Consider the following 13,176-nt stretch of genomic DNA (forward strand, 5'->3'; position numbering starts at 1 on the left):
GGGTTAGACTTGGAGGCCCTTCCCTGGCTCGGGGCCAGGAACTCTGGGGCTGCAAATGCCAATGGATATTTTGGGATTACTCCGTGGAACTGCTAAGCCAAGCTGCCATAATATCTATGGCTGGTTTAATTCTGAAGTCAGGGGTTCCCAACTGAAAGCAGAGCCTTTCCTTTCCTAAAAGCTGGAATTTGGGATTGTCCAGCAGGAGGACAATCTTGGAATTTTTTGGAATTAATGCTCATTTCAACTCAAAATCCCCTGGGACAGCTTTGCTTCCCAAGCAGCTCAGTGAGGCACAGAGGAGCATCTTGGGAGAAATTCTAAAAATAACCCCTCTGGTTGCCACAGCAAAGAACCCAAACATGCCCAAAAATATTTCAGTGCAAACAGAACCTGGAGTTGACTTTTTTCTTCCCCCTCTCTCAGAACCATGACTTGCCAAGGTTTGGTTACAGGAACAGAGAATTCAAATTCAACATCTTTTCTCCTCACTGGGCTTCATCCATGTCTCACCCCCAGTCTGAGCCTCGTTTCCCTGCAGCTGCCCAGAGTTTCAGTCCATTCAAACAGGAATTTCGTAACTCTGAATGCAAAAAACACCCTCAAAAACTTCTTCATATTGACTCTGTGAACTCAGAGCCTGGACACCCTCCGAGGCACCAAGAGAAGGGATCTTAGGAGCTGCTCTCTGCTTTTCACAACCCTCCCCAGCCCTGGTACATGCACAGATACCACCCAAGCCTCTGGATTCCCTGTGGAGAAGTGCCTTGGGTTGGAAATGCAGGATGTGGCTGGGCTGTGTGCCCTGTCCCATCTGTCAGAGCTGGGGCAGGGCTCTGTGTTCTTTGGGCACTTTTCTTTCTCTCTCCCACAGCCAATCCTCCCTCCAGGAGATCTCTGCTGTTCATGGCCACTGAGTGTCCCTGCATGGCTGAGAAAATTCCATCATCCATGGGGAGATGCTGCGCCCAGGGGAGGAGCCGAGCATTCCTACCTGGATACAATCTGACCTGGGAACAGCACAGCAGCCTTTGCCCCCTGCATTCCCAGAGGAGCAGCTTTGTTCCCCCTGCATTCCCAGAGGAGCAGCTTTCTTCCCACTGCATTCCCAGAGGAGCAGCTTTCTTCCCCACTGCATTCCCAGAGGAGCAGCTTTCTGCCCCACTGCATTCCCAGAGGAGCAGCTTTCTTCCCCACTGCATTCCCAGAGGAGCAGCTTTCTTCCCACTGCATTCCCAGAGGAGCCCAGGCACATCTCCCCCAGCCCTGGAGCTCCAGAGGAAAACTCCCCCCTTGTGCAGGATCCTGCTCCAGCAGAAGCACAGCTGGCACTGCAGGAGGGCTGAGCCACCCTGGGATGGGGCTGCTGCCACCTCCCTGCCCCACAGGCTGCCAGGGCTGCTCTGACTCTGCCACTGCTTTGTTTGTACTATTGCATTGGTATTTTTAATTTCCCTAGTAAAGAACTGTTGTTCCTATTCCCATATCTTTGCCTGAGAGCCCCTTAATTTCATAATTACAATAATTCAGAGGGAAGGGGTTTGCATTTCCATTTCAAGTGAGGCTCCTGCCTTCCTCAGCAGACACCTGTCTGTTCAAACCAAGACAAGAAGGAATTAAAGGAATTGCTCACTGCCAGGGCAAGCTCAGTGAGCAGTTCCTGAGGAGTGGCTGAAATTCTTCCCCGTGAGGGTGGAATTTCAGTTGAAGAATGATGTGGAGTGACGAGTCCAACTTTTCCTTCCTCAATATCAGGAGAGAGCTGCAGCATCTTTGCTGTCCACCTCAGTGCCACGTGAAACTCACATTTCCCAGTAATTCCAGCCTCTCCAGAGATGCTGCTCCCTCCTGGGCCAACCCCAGCTGCCACTTGTGAATCCCCACCAGGACTTTGCGGTCCAGCTCTACCAGCCAAGGCCCCAACCCCCTTTTTTTTGTCCTCTCCAGCTCCTGCCAAGCCAAACCCATCAAAATCCAGATGTCTCCAGGTGAGGACTGATTCGGGTTTGGCAGCTCCTGGAGCCATGAGGTGAAGCTTTGGGAACATCCTAACATCTGTAGGGATTCAGGGATTCTAAGCTTTTGAATCACTCCCCCGTTTCTTGCTTTGGGAACACATCAACAGTTCTGGAATTAGGGACTCAGTTCTGAATTTTCTCCATTGTTCCCCTATTTCTTGCTTTGGGAACATTCTAACAGCTGTGGGATTAGGGACTCTGCATTCAGAGTTTTCCACCCTGTTCTCCCATTTTTCACTTCAGGAGCAGCCCAAGTCCTGTGGAATTAAGGACTCTCAATATGCTCCCCCATTTTTCATTTTGGGAAGATCCCCACAGCTGTGGAATGAGGTGCTCATCTGAGTTTTCCCCATTGTTGCTCCATTTCTCACTTTGGCAATACATCAGCAACTGTGGGATTAGGGACTCTGAGAAAGTGTTCCCCCATTTCTCACTTTGGGAACACACTAAGAGCTGTGGGATTAGGGACCCAGTTTTGAGGTTTTTTCCATTTTTCTCCTATTTCTCACTTTGGAGGAAGAGGAAGGCTGGAGGTGAATGGGGCCTCCTTCAGCCAGAGCCCAGGGAATCCCAGGATCACCAAGGCTGGACAAGACCAAGGCCAGCCATCAACCCAGTGCCACCAAACCGTGTCCCCAAGTGCCACAGCCCCAGGAGGAGCTCTGGGGGTGGAAAGGTGAGCTCAGAGCAGAGATGAAGGTCACAGGAGAAGCTCAGAGCAGAGATGGTCACAGGAGAAGCTCAGAGCTGCCACACCCAGATCCTGGACCACCTCCCTGCTGGAAGAGGGCTCATCCCCACCTATTCATTTCATTGCTCTCTTATCCAGTGAGAAATCCCAATGATCCCAGATTCCAATGCTCCCAAATACCAATGATTCCAAATCACAATGATCCCACATTCCAATGATCCCAAATCCCAATAATCCCACATCCTAATGATCCCAAATCCCAATGATCCCACATCCCAATGATCCCAAGTCCCAATGATCCCAAATGCCAATGATCCCGCATCCCAATGATCCCACATCCCAGTGATCCCATGTCCCAATGATCCCAGATCCCAGTGATCCCACACCCCAATAATCCCACATCCCAATGATCCCAAATCCTAACTCTACACGGACTCCAAGTGGCAGAAGCCACCAACCTGCTCTAAAAAAATGTGTGTTCTGGGCAAAACTCTGCCCAAAAAGTGCACAGGAGAAACCCCCCAGGGTCAAACACCAAAAAACAGCCAACGGCTCCAAAACCGAGAGTCATCCAGGAGGAAATTTTCAGAGCCCTCCTGGGGAGCTCGGGCCAGTCCAGGAAAAACAGGGCAAAGAATCCTGGCAGGTTTCCATGTGCCACCTGCACTCCGTGGCCCTAAATATAAACACCCAGCCCTTCCCCGGCCGCCCGAGGAACAGCCCCGGCTTGTTCTCCCCGCGAGCCCGAGCTGCAGCTGCTGGCGGAGCAGACACATTCAGGGTGGGACCTTGGCTGCCCCTCGTCCCCCCCTTGCTTTTTCCAGTGTTTGTAGGTGTATGAATGAGGCATTGATGGTGCCCAAACCTCAGCTATCCACCTTGGAGGGAGAGCTAAAGTTAGCATGGAGTTTATTCCCCGAGCTGTCAGGAGGGAAGACAGCTCGTGTGGGGTGCTGGAGATCCAGCAGGCAAAACAGCATTCCCAAAAAAAGCCAGGGCTGTGCTGCAGCCCTTGTGAGGGCCGTGGGTTTGCACACACCCCACATCCCCACAAATCCAAAAAAACTTGGTTATTCCTGGAAAACCCAGCAGGGCTAAGCTGTGCCAGCACATCCAAGCAGAGAGGAAGAACTCTGGGAGCAGAGGAAGAAGAACCGAGGTGCAACATCTGAGCAGCGACTTCAATTTCCATCCCAGCGGAGCCCAAATCGATTTGAAGGCAGTAAATACAGCGTCCCTTACCGTGGAGAAATAGGGGTGGATAGAGCATCACATTTTGCCAATAAAAAACTTGGGGGAAAAGAAAAAGAAACTTCATTTTCACTTCAAATGGGATCAGGGAATTCATGGTCTGGCTGGCAGGAGAGAGGGAAGGGTCGGTAAAATCCCAGAGGAACCTGGTAAGGAAAGCAGAACCTCCCTGGCTGGAGTGAAAGCAGGTGTGTGGGGTGGGCTGGGGGGCTCATCTCCCGTTCTGGGGGTACTTTGGGTGCCCCAGTATAAAACTGAACTATTAGAGAGTGTCCGGAGAGTGGGGAAGGGTCTGGAGCAGCTGAGGGCTCTTGGTGTGTGCAGCTGGAGCAGGGCACGCTGAGGGCAGAGCTCAGGGACCTGCAGCTCCTCCCGAGGGCAGCTCCATCCCTGCCCTGGGACAGGGACAGCACCAGGGCACGGCTGGAGCTGGGCCAGGGCAGGGCAGGCTGGAGCTCAGGGAAAGGTTCTTCCCCCAGAGGTGCTGGCACTGCCCAGGCTGCCCAGGGAATGGGCACGGCCCCGAGGCTGCCAGAGCCCCAGGGATGCCCAGGGTGGGGTTGGTGGGGGGTCTGGGCAGGGACAGGGCAGGGGATGATTGATCCCTGTGTGATGGATGAAAAATGCCATGGTTGAGTCTCATTAATAAACGGCAAATATCCTGTATCTCTGTTAAGTTTTATAGATCTATAGTTATGTTTTACCCCCCTTGCGTTGTTCTCAGGGCTGCCCTGGGTTTGGGACATTTGGCAGGGGGGGCTCGTTACCATGGCAGCAGCTGACCCCCAGTCAGGATGGCAGAAGTGATCCCAGCCCTGGACAGCAAAGGAGGAGTCGATGGACAGAACTTTGGGAGGGGCCGAAGGGTTAAAAGGTGAAACCTCCACTGTGTGGTGAGCACATGGTGGGGAAACCCTCTGCTCCTGGTGCTGTGGTGTTTTCTCTATTCACTTTCTGTTGTGTTTTTGATAAGGTTTAATAAACCCTTTAAATTTTTGGAAGTGAGGATCAATTCTCACACCTGTGGGTCCCTTCCCACTCTGGATATTCTGTGATCCTGTTCTGGGGTTCTCTAATCCATCACCCGCAGGTACCTGTGGATAACCCGAGCACCCCTCAGCACCTGGCCCCAGGGCTGGCAGGCACCCCGTGTGGCACAGCCCCTCCTTCCCCTTCCCAAGCGCTGCTTACATTTCATCTCCCCTGCTCTGCTTCCAAGGTTTAATAACATTTAATCCCAGCACATCGTGAGTTCATTAATTAGATGGCTCGATGAGCCACGGTGCCAATTCCTGCACCCCAAGGAGCAGCAGGGACCCGCAGGGCTGGCTCGGCTCTCACCAAGGGCTTCATTTCAGAGCCCCCTGATTTCCCCTTCCCCATTTCCCCGCTGGAAGAACTCCTGTGGGTGTAAGCAGTGATCTCCTGGTGCTAAACCCCGCTCCCCTCATGTGGGAACCCAGGGCTTCCCTCTGGCTGCCCTGGCAGGTCTGGGACCCTGGCAGGGGTCAGGAACCCCCCTGGACAGAGCCCCCAGAGACACTGGCTGTGATCTCTGTCCATGGAAAAGAGTTTTCAATCTTACAGGGTGAATTACAAGCTCTGAGTGTTTGATATAAGTAATAATTAATTGTGGCACGGGTGCAAAAGTAAAATTTTAGGATTCTAGATGAGGGGTTCAAAGGGGACAAGATGGAGGAAATTGGGTGTGTCTTGTCCTTTTTCTCCTTCTTCATGCCCTCCATGTCTCACTGTGGTGTTGGCATTTTTCTGTTGGTTCAGGCTGGGGACACACTGTCCAACGTAGGTGACAGATATTGGCACGTTATTGTAAATCCAGCACAGGTAGTTTGTGGTATTTAATGTTTGTACCATCCCACTGAGGGCAGAGCCCCACACGCTGCCCTGCAGGACAGAGCTGCGGCAGGGCAGCAGAACATGTTAGAGATAAACAGAATAAACAACCTTGAAACAGCACAGACCAATTATGGCTTCTGCTTTGGCAGTGGGGCAGAAAGACACAGACTTTCTACAGTCTCGGAGTCACCAATACCACAGATTCCGACACTCTCACAGCTCTCAGCAGCAGAGTGGGAAATCCCTGGAAATTCAGGTTTTTTCACCAAAATTGATGACCTGGGATCATCTTATCCCTGTGCTTCAACTACAGCTTTTTGCTCCCTCCCTGTTCTGTCCTCAAATCCTCCTCAGTAAAGGATTTTTTTTTTTTTATTCCCTGCTGCAAAGAAACCACTAAACTATTTTTGGTTGGGTTTTTTTTTTTCTTTTCCCCACCAGGAACAAGCTGTGTGAATTCTCTAGAAACGGGGCTATTTTGACAGGCCAGAAGCTTTCATTCCCTTCGCTGATCTTCCTTCCCTGCCAGCTGATTTCCAAGGCGAGCTGACACCGAACCGGAGCATCCCCGGAGCATCCCCGGAGCATCCCCGCTCTCCCAGCCCCTTCAGCTGTCCCTGCTCATCTCCAGCCGTGCCACCGCTCCGGGAGGAGCCAGCCCAGTGCTCGGTGACATCCCGGAGCGGACGGGGACCACAGCACGGGGGATGTTTCCCCTTTTCCCTGCGCGGCATCTCCGCTCGGGAATTAATTCGACTCTCCCCGGCTCTGTCCGGGCGCGCCCCGCTCAGTGCAGTTGTTTACAAACACGCTAAACCCCATTTAAACCCCATTTAAATCCCATTTAAACCCCATTTATTGTGTCGCGCTCCAGCTGCCCGAGGAGTTTTTTACCCAGCTCCTGGCCCCGCACCAAAATTCGGGATGACAGATTGCCAAAAAGGACGGCGAGGGGGGGTGCGGGCTGGGCAGACGACACAGCAGATGAATTTATTGGGTTCATTGTCCCGCTGCCGCCGGGAATGGAGGGCAGGAGCCAGGCTCGGCTGAAGGGACCCTGCGAGGAGCACTCGGCAAGGGAAAGGTCGGCGATAATCAGCTTTATTTCGGCAATAATCAGCTTTATTTATCAGTGGAGGCGGCTCTGAGCTGTCACTGCCGCTCCCGGGGAGCACAACCTGTCCCCTCCAATTAATGCTCAGCCAGAGGCTGCCCAGGACTGCCCCGACCACCCCAAATCCTGCCCAAAACAGCTCTGCCTTCTGCAGGGGCAGCAGCGGCAGCAGCTCCCCCAGCCTGGCCCATCCCCAGAGCTTTCCACCCTGTGCCACCACATTTTACCTGGGAAAACACCCCACAGCCTGGCTGCAGCCAGGGGCTGGGCATCCCTGCGGGTAAAACAATCCCATTTTCCACTCTAAGCCCGTGCTCACCTGGCTCACATCAGCCAAGTGATTCCCAGGCCTTAAAATCCACCCAATACCAGCGCCAGACCTGGCACTGAGTCCCTAAAATGTCCTGGGGCAGATCACATCCCTGCCCAGCAGCACCTGGCTTTCCAAGAGCTCCATGAACAGCATTTTATTCCCACAAACTTCCCCCAAAGCTGGGCAGGCAGCATCCCCTAGGAAGGCAAAACTTCACCAGCAAATGAAGAGATTTGATGAGATTTTTTGCCAGGGGAAAAGGCAGAGCTGCAGGGGAGGTGGGATTTGGGAACTGCTGGTCATGTGCGAGGGGAGAGACCCAGCAGCAGCTTCTGTTTCTCAATATTTGACATTTTCAGCAGCTGGATGAAGAGCCAGGAGGAAAATCACGGCAGCAGGAGCTGCCAGCTCCACCTTCACCCTGCAAACCACAGCTGCTGGGACCAGAAAATCCCTGTGAGCACCTGGATGGGATCACCTACAAACCAAACCAGAGCCCTGTGTCAGCTGAAACAAAGAGGAAAACCAAATCTCTAGGAACAGCAACCCCCTGGGGTTGTGTCACCTCAGAGGGGCACAAAACCTGCAGGAAACCCAAAAAAAGCAAAGAACCCATCACAAAACCAGGTCTGGGCTTGACCCCAAAGATCTGAGGGCACGGGGTCTGTGATCCCCACACCCCAAAGATCTGAGGGCACAGGGTCTGTGATCCCCACACCCCCAAAACCCCTGGAGCAGGCACGGCTGAGCTCTTACCTGTGGGAAAGCTGCTACAGGTGCATCCTCTGAGAGGTGGAGGAGACTCAGGTGTTCATAGGAAAAGGGTGCCTGAGGTGGGAAAGAAGAGACATTCGTGAGATGAGGCAGCGCAGAATTGTACCACAGAGACACTCGCAGCCTCTCCAAAAATCAGGGAGTTTATTCCTTGCTCCCAAATCAGGGAGTTTATTCCTTGCTCCCATCCACACTTCAGGGATTTTCCCTCCTCGCCCTTTCCCTCCTTATCTCAACCTTTCTGTCACCATTTTGGCTTTATCTTTTTAGGCATTTTTCCCTGTGCTCTCCTCTTCTCTTTAGCGAGCAAATAATTTTAGAGGAGCAGAACTGCAGAGTTTTCTTTGCACATGGAATGATCCATTTCCAGAGACACAAAGACCAGGCACGGGAGCCTGGCTGGTGAAGGGGTTTCTGCTTCTCCTAAAATCAGACCCTGGGAGCAAATTCAGCCCCAACCTGAGTAATTCAGGTCTGGGAGTGCAAATTCAGCCCCAGTCTGAGTAATTCAGGTCTGGGAGTGCAAATTCAGCCCCAATCTGAGTAATTCAGGGCTGGGAGTGCAAATTCAGCCCCAACATGAGTAATTCAGGGCTGGGAGTGCAAATTCAGCCCCAGTCTGAGTAATTCAGAGCTGGAAGTGCAAATTCAGCCCCAATTCGAATAATTCAGGGCTGGGAGTGCAAATTCAGCCCCAACATGTGTAATTCAGGGCTGAGAGTGCAAATTCAGCCCCAATCTGAGTAACTCAGGGCTGGGAGTGCAAATTCAGCCCCAGTCTGAGTAATTCAAAGCTGGGAGTGCGAATTCAGCCCCAAATCTGAGTAATTCAGAGCTGGGAGTGCAAATTCAGCCCCAATTTGAGTAATTCAGAGCTGGGAGTGCAAATTCAGCCCCAATTTGAGTAATTCAGAGCTGGGAGTGCAAATTCAGCCCCAGCCTGAATAATTCAGAGCTGGGAGTGCAAATTCAGCCCCAACCTGAGTAATTTGGAGCTGGGAGTGCAAATTCAGCCCCAACCTGAGTAATTTGGAGCTGGGAGTGCAAATTCAGCCCCAACCTGAGTAATTCAGGGCTGGGAAATAAAGCTGAGCTCTGCCCTGGGCTCTGGCACTGTCAAGGATGGTTCAACCACTCCCAACCTCAGTGGGGCTAAACTTTATTAGAAAAGTAATTGGGAAGTAAATGGGAAAGGTTATGGGAAGGTACTCAGGAAAAATAATGTTCAAAAGGCTGGTGCTGGCTTAACGAAGTTCCCAAAATCCCAGAAATTGGAATCCCAGAATGGTTTGGGTTGGAAGGGACCTCAAAGCCCACCCCTGCCATGGCAGGGACACCTCCCGCTGTCCTGGGGCTCCAAACCCTGTCCAGCCTGGGCTTGAACAGCACCAGGATGAGCCAGAGCAGTCCTGGATGGGGGAAAAAGGGCAGGATGAGGAGGCTGCCACAGGCACCGGCCATGAAGGCGTCTCCAGCCCCAGGGACAGTGGCCCCAGGTGTGGGGACACTTCAGGGGTGACAGAGATGCAGCTGCATCCCTGTGCTGGCCTGGAGCATCCTCAGCAGCCGGCTGGGACTGGGAATGCAGGAGGAGCAGGAGGAGGCACTGCACAACTTCATCCACACCCATCCAGGGTTACTCCTGTTGCCTCTTTCAATTAACATTTCTCATTACACAGCAGGAAATAACTGCAGACAGGTCAGACTGTGAGGATTTAATGGAACCAACACTTTCAGGCAGGAATTCTTCCCAACATCTCCCCCCCACCATCCCTTCTGCTGCCAGCGATTAGATCATTTCAAAGCTGTAGCTTTATCTGTGGCTTCTCCTGAAAGCATTTGGGCACTCACAGAGCTCCTAGGAAATACAGAAAACTCCACACAATGTCATTGCAAAAGCTCCTCTGCACAAACAAATGCTGAATGTCAGCACTGAGAATGCCTGGAATCACTGGGATATAAACTGAAGGCACAGGTGAATTTAAACCACCCCACCAGCAATGCTGCACTAAGGGAAAAAACCTTCCAATGTTAAATTTGGAGATGTATTAAAGCAAAATGCAGCTTTCGTTTAACAAGGGAGAAAGCCCAAGGAAATGCTACAAAAGCATTTTCCCAGCCCATGGGGCCACTTTCACTCCTAAAAGCTCCAAATGCACAATTTCATTTCCCCCGGCTGAGACCCTTTGGGTGGGGTCACCCGGTGTCCCCTTGGTGCCACTCGGAGGGAGAAAAGGGCCGGAAGGAAGGGAAGCAGCAGGAACAGGGGCTGGGATTGTGCAGGAGCAACAGGAGTGGGAATTCCCTGATCAGCCCGAGCTGGCAGATATTTGCACACCCCTGTGGCAGCAGGGCCAGGCTGTGGCCTCCTGTAAGGAACGCTACCCACTTCCAAAAACTTAAAATGTTTATTAAACCTTATCAAAAACACAACAGAAAACTGATTAAAGAAAATATCACAGCACCAGGAGCAGAGGGTTTCCCCACCATGTGCTCACCACACAGTGGAGGTTTCACCTTTTAACCCTTCGGCCCCTCCCAAAGTTCTGTCCATCGACTCCTCCTTCGCTGTCCAGGGCTGGGATCACTTCTGCCATCCTGACTGGGGGTCAGCTGCTGCCATGGTAACGAGCCCCCCCTGCCAAATGTCCCAAACCCAGGGCAGCCCTGAGAACAACGCAAGGGGGGTAAAACATAACTATAAATCTATAAAACTTAACATAGATACAGGATATTTGCCTTTTAATTGCGAGAGTCAGCATGGCATCACTGGTCTGTCACACCTGGGAGGTGACAGGCACAGGGGGCTCTGGACGAGCATCCCCAGAGCTCCAAGCTCCATCCAAATTGGTTTTCCTACCCCTCCTCCCGCAGGGGAGCTGGAAGCAGCGCTGCAGCAGCTGCGGTGATGCCTCGCTCTGCTGCTTCCCTCTTCCCAGTCCTTCCTTCTCCCGGCCCCTCCTTTCCCCCAGAGGGACTGCTCTGCTCCTCAGGCTGCCGGAATCCGAGTTTATCTGCCCCAAATCCACGCTTTTCTGCCCCAAATCTGAGCTATTCTGCCCCAAATCCACGTTTTTCTGTCCCAAATCTGAGTTTTTCTGCCCCAAATCCGAGCTCTTCTGCCTCAAATCCGCGCTTTTCTGCCCCAAACCCGAGCTTTTCTGCCCTAAATCCGAGTTTTTCTGCCCCAAATCCGCGCTTTTCTGCCCCAAATGCGAACTTTTCTGCCCCAAATCTGAGCTTTTCTGCCCCAAATCCGCGCTTTTCTGCCCCAAATCCGAGCTCTTCTGCCCCAAATCCCAGTTTTTATGCCCTAAATCCGCGCTTTTCTGCCCCAAATCTGAGCTTTTCTGCCCCAAATCCGAGCTTTTCTGCCCCAAATCTGAGCTTTTCTGCCCCAAATCCGAGCTTTTCTGCCCCAAATCTGCGCTTTTCTGCCCCAAATCCCAGCTTTTCTGCCCCAAATCCCCGCAGGTGCTGCCCGCACACCGCCCTGTGCCCTGCCCGTCCCCTCTGGTGGCCGCTGTCCCTGTGCGTGCCCGGCAGCACCGGGAAGGAAGGCACGGAAAGCGGCTCGGGCACAGCGCTGCTGTTTCACCTCCTGCGCTCCTTGGCAAACGTTTGGAGGAGCCAGGCGGGACGCGGACAGATTCCAGCTCCAGGAATAGCTCGGCTCTGCAGAGCTCCAGAGCTCCCCGGGAGCTCCACAGCCTCACCCTGTCCGGGGAGGGAGAGCAGAGCTCCGGGAGCGGGATGGATCCCTGCGGGATAAATCCCAGCAGGAAGGGCTCCCAGAGCAGGGATGGATCCCTGCGGGAAGGGCTCCTGGAGATGGGATGAATCCCAGCAGGAAGGGCTGATGGATCCCTGCAGGAAGGGCTCCTGGAGATGGGATAAATCCCAGCAGGAAGGGCTGATGGATCCCTGCGGGAAGGGCTCCTGGAGATGGGATAAATCCCAGCAGGAAGGGCTGATGGATCCCTGCGGGAAGGGCTCCCGGAGCAGGGATGGATCCCTGCAGGAAGGGCTCATTGGCCGGGATGGATCCCTGCCCTGGATCCTGAGATGGATCCCTGCGGGAAAGGCTCCTGGAGATGGGATGGATCCCTGCGGGAAGGGCTCCTGGATCCCAGAATGGATCCCTGCCCTGGATCCTGAGATGGATCCCTGCGGGAAGGGCTCCTGGATCCCAGATGGATCCCTGCGGGAAGGGCTCATTGCCTGGGATGGATCCCTGAGGAAAGGGCTCCTGGATCCTGAGATGGATCCCTGCCCTGGATCCCGGGATGGATCCCTGCCCTGGATCCTGAGATGGATCCCTGTGGGAAGGGTTCCTGGAGCTGGGATGGATCCCTGCCCTGGATCCCAGGATGAATGCCTGCAGAAAGGGCTCCTGGAGCCCGGGAGGAGAAAAGGTTTGCCCTGGAAGCCTGGTGGTTTCTGGTGCTACAGACAATCCCCACTGCACAGAGTAAATGTCATTTATGGCGGGAGTGGGATTCAGGCTGGTGATCATGGAATTTTGGTACAGCTGAACCACAGATGGGTTGGGTGGGAAGGGACCTGAAATCCCACCCAGTGTCACCCCTGCCCTGGCAGGGACCCCTCCCACTGTCCCAGGAGCTCCAGCCCCAGTGTCCAGCCTGGCCTTGGGCACTGCCAGGGATCCAGGGGCAGCCACAGCTGCTCTGGCAATTCCAGCCCAGCCCCTCCCCACCCTGCCAGGGAACAATTCCCAATTCCCAATCTCCCATCCAGCCCTGCCCTCTGGCACTGGGAGCCATTCCCTGTGTCCTGTCCCTCCATCCTTGTCCCCAGTCCCTCTGCAGCTCTCCTGGAGCCCCTTCAGGCCCTGCAGGGGCTCTGAGCTCTCCCTGGAGCTTCTCCTCTCCAGGGGAGCACCCCCAGCTCTCCAGCCTGGCTCCAGAGGGGCTCCAGCCCTGCAGCCGCTCCGTGGATTCCTCAGCTCCAGGTGCTGCTGCTGTTGGAATTCCCAGGGCTGGAGCAGCTCTGCAGGTGAGGAATCACCTGAGCAGGGCAGAGGGGCAGAATCCCCCTTTTCCTGCTGCCCACCCTGGGGGCTCAGCCCAGGCTGGGGGTGGCACTTGCTGTCCCAGCCCTGTCCCAGCCCTGTCCCCTTCCTGCCTGGCAGCTCCAG

The 13,176-nt window shown here is 53.9% G+C and overlaps 1 protein-coding gene across 6 annotated transcripts in view; it reads right to left on the reverse strand.

The window, feature by feature from the left end:
• Window positions 1–13,176, reverse strand: part of HIVEP3 (HIVEP zinc finger 3) — a 280,416-nt gene that overhangs the window by 142,502 nt on the left and 124,738 nt on the right. For all 6 annotated transcript variants that reach the window (XM_030290542.4, XM_072918044.1, XM_030290543.4 and 3 more), the window contains one exon: window positions 8,001–8,072. The gene's annotated coding sequence lies outside the window, so the exon portion shown is untranslated. The remainder of the gene's footprint in view (window positions 1–8,000; window positions 8,073–13,176) is intronic.

This window comes from Taeniopygia guttata, chromosome 23 (assembly GCF_048771995.1).
Source record: "Taeniopygia guttata chromosome 23, bTaeGut7.mat, whole genome shotgun sequence".
Taxonomy (NCBI): Eukaryota; Metazoa; Chordata; class Aves; order Passeriformes; family Estrildidae; genus Taeniopygia; species Taeniopygia guttata.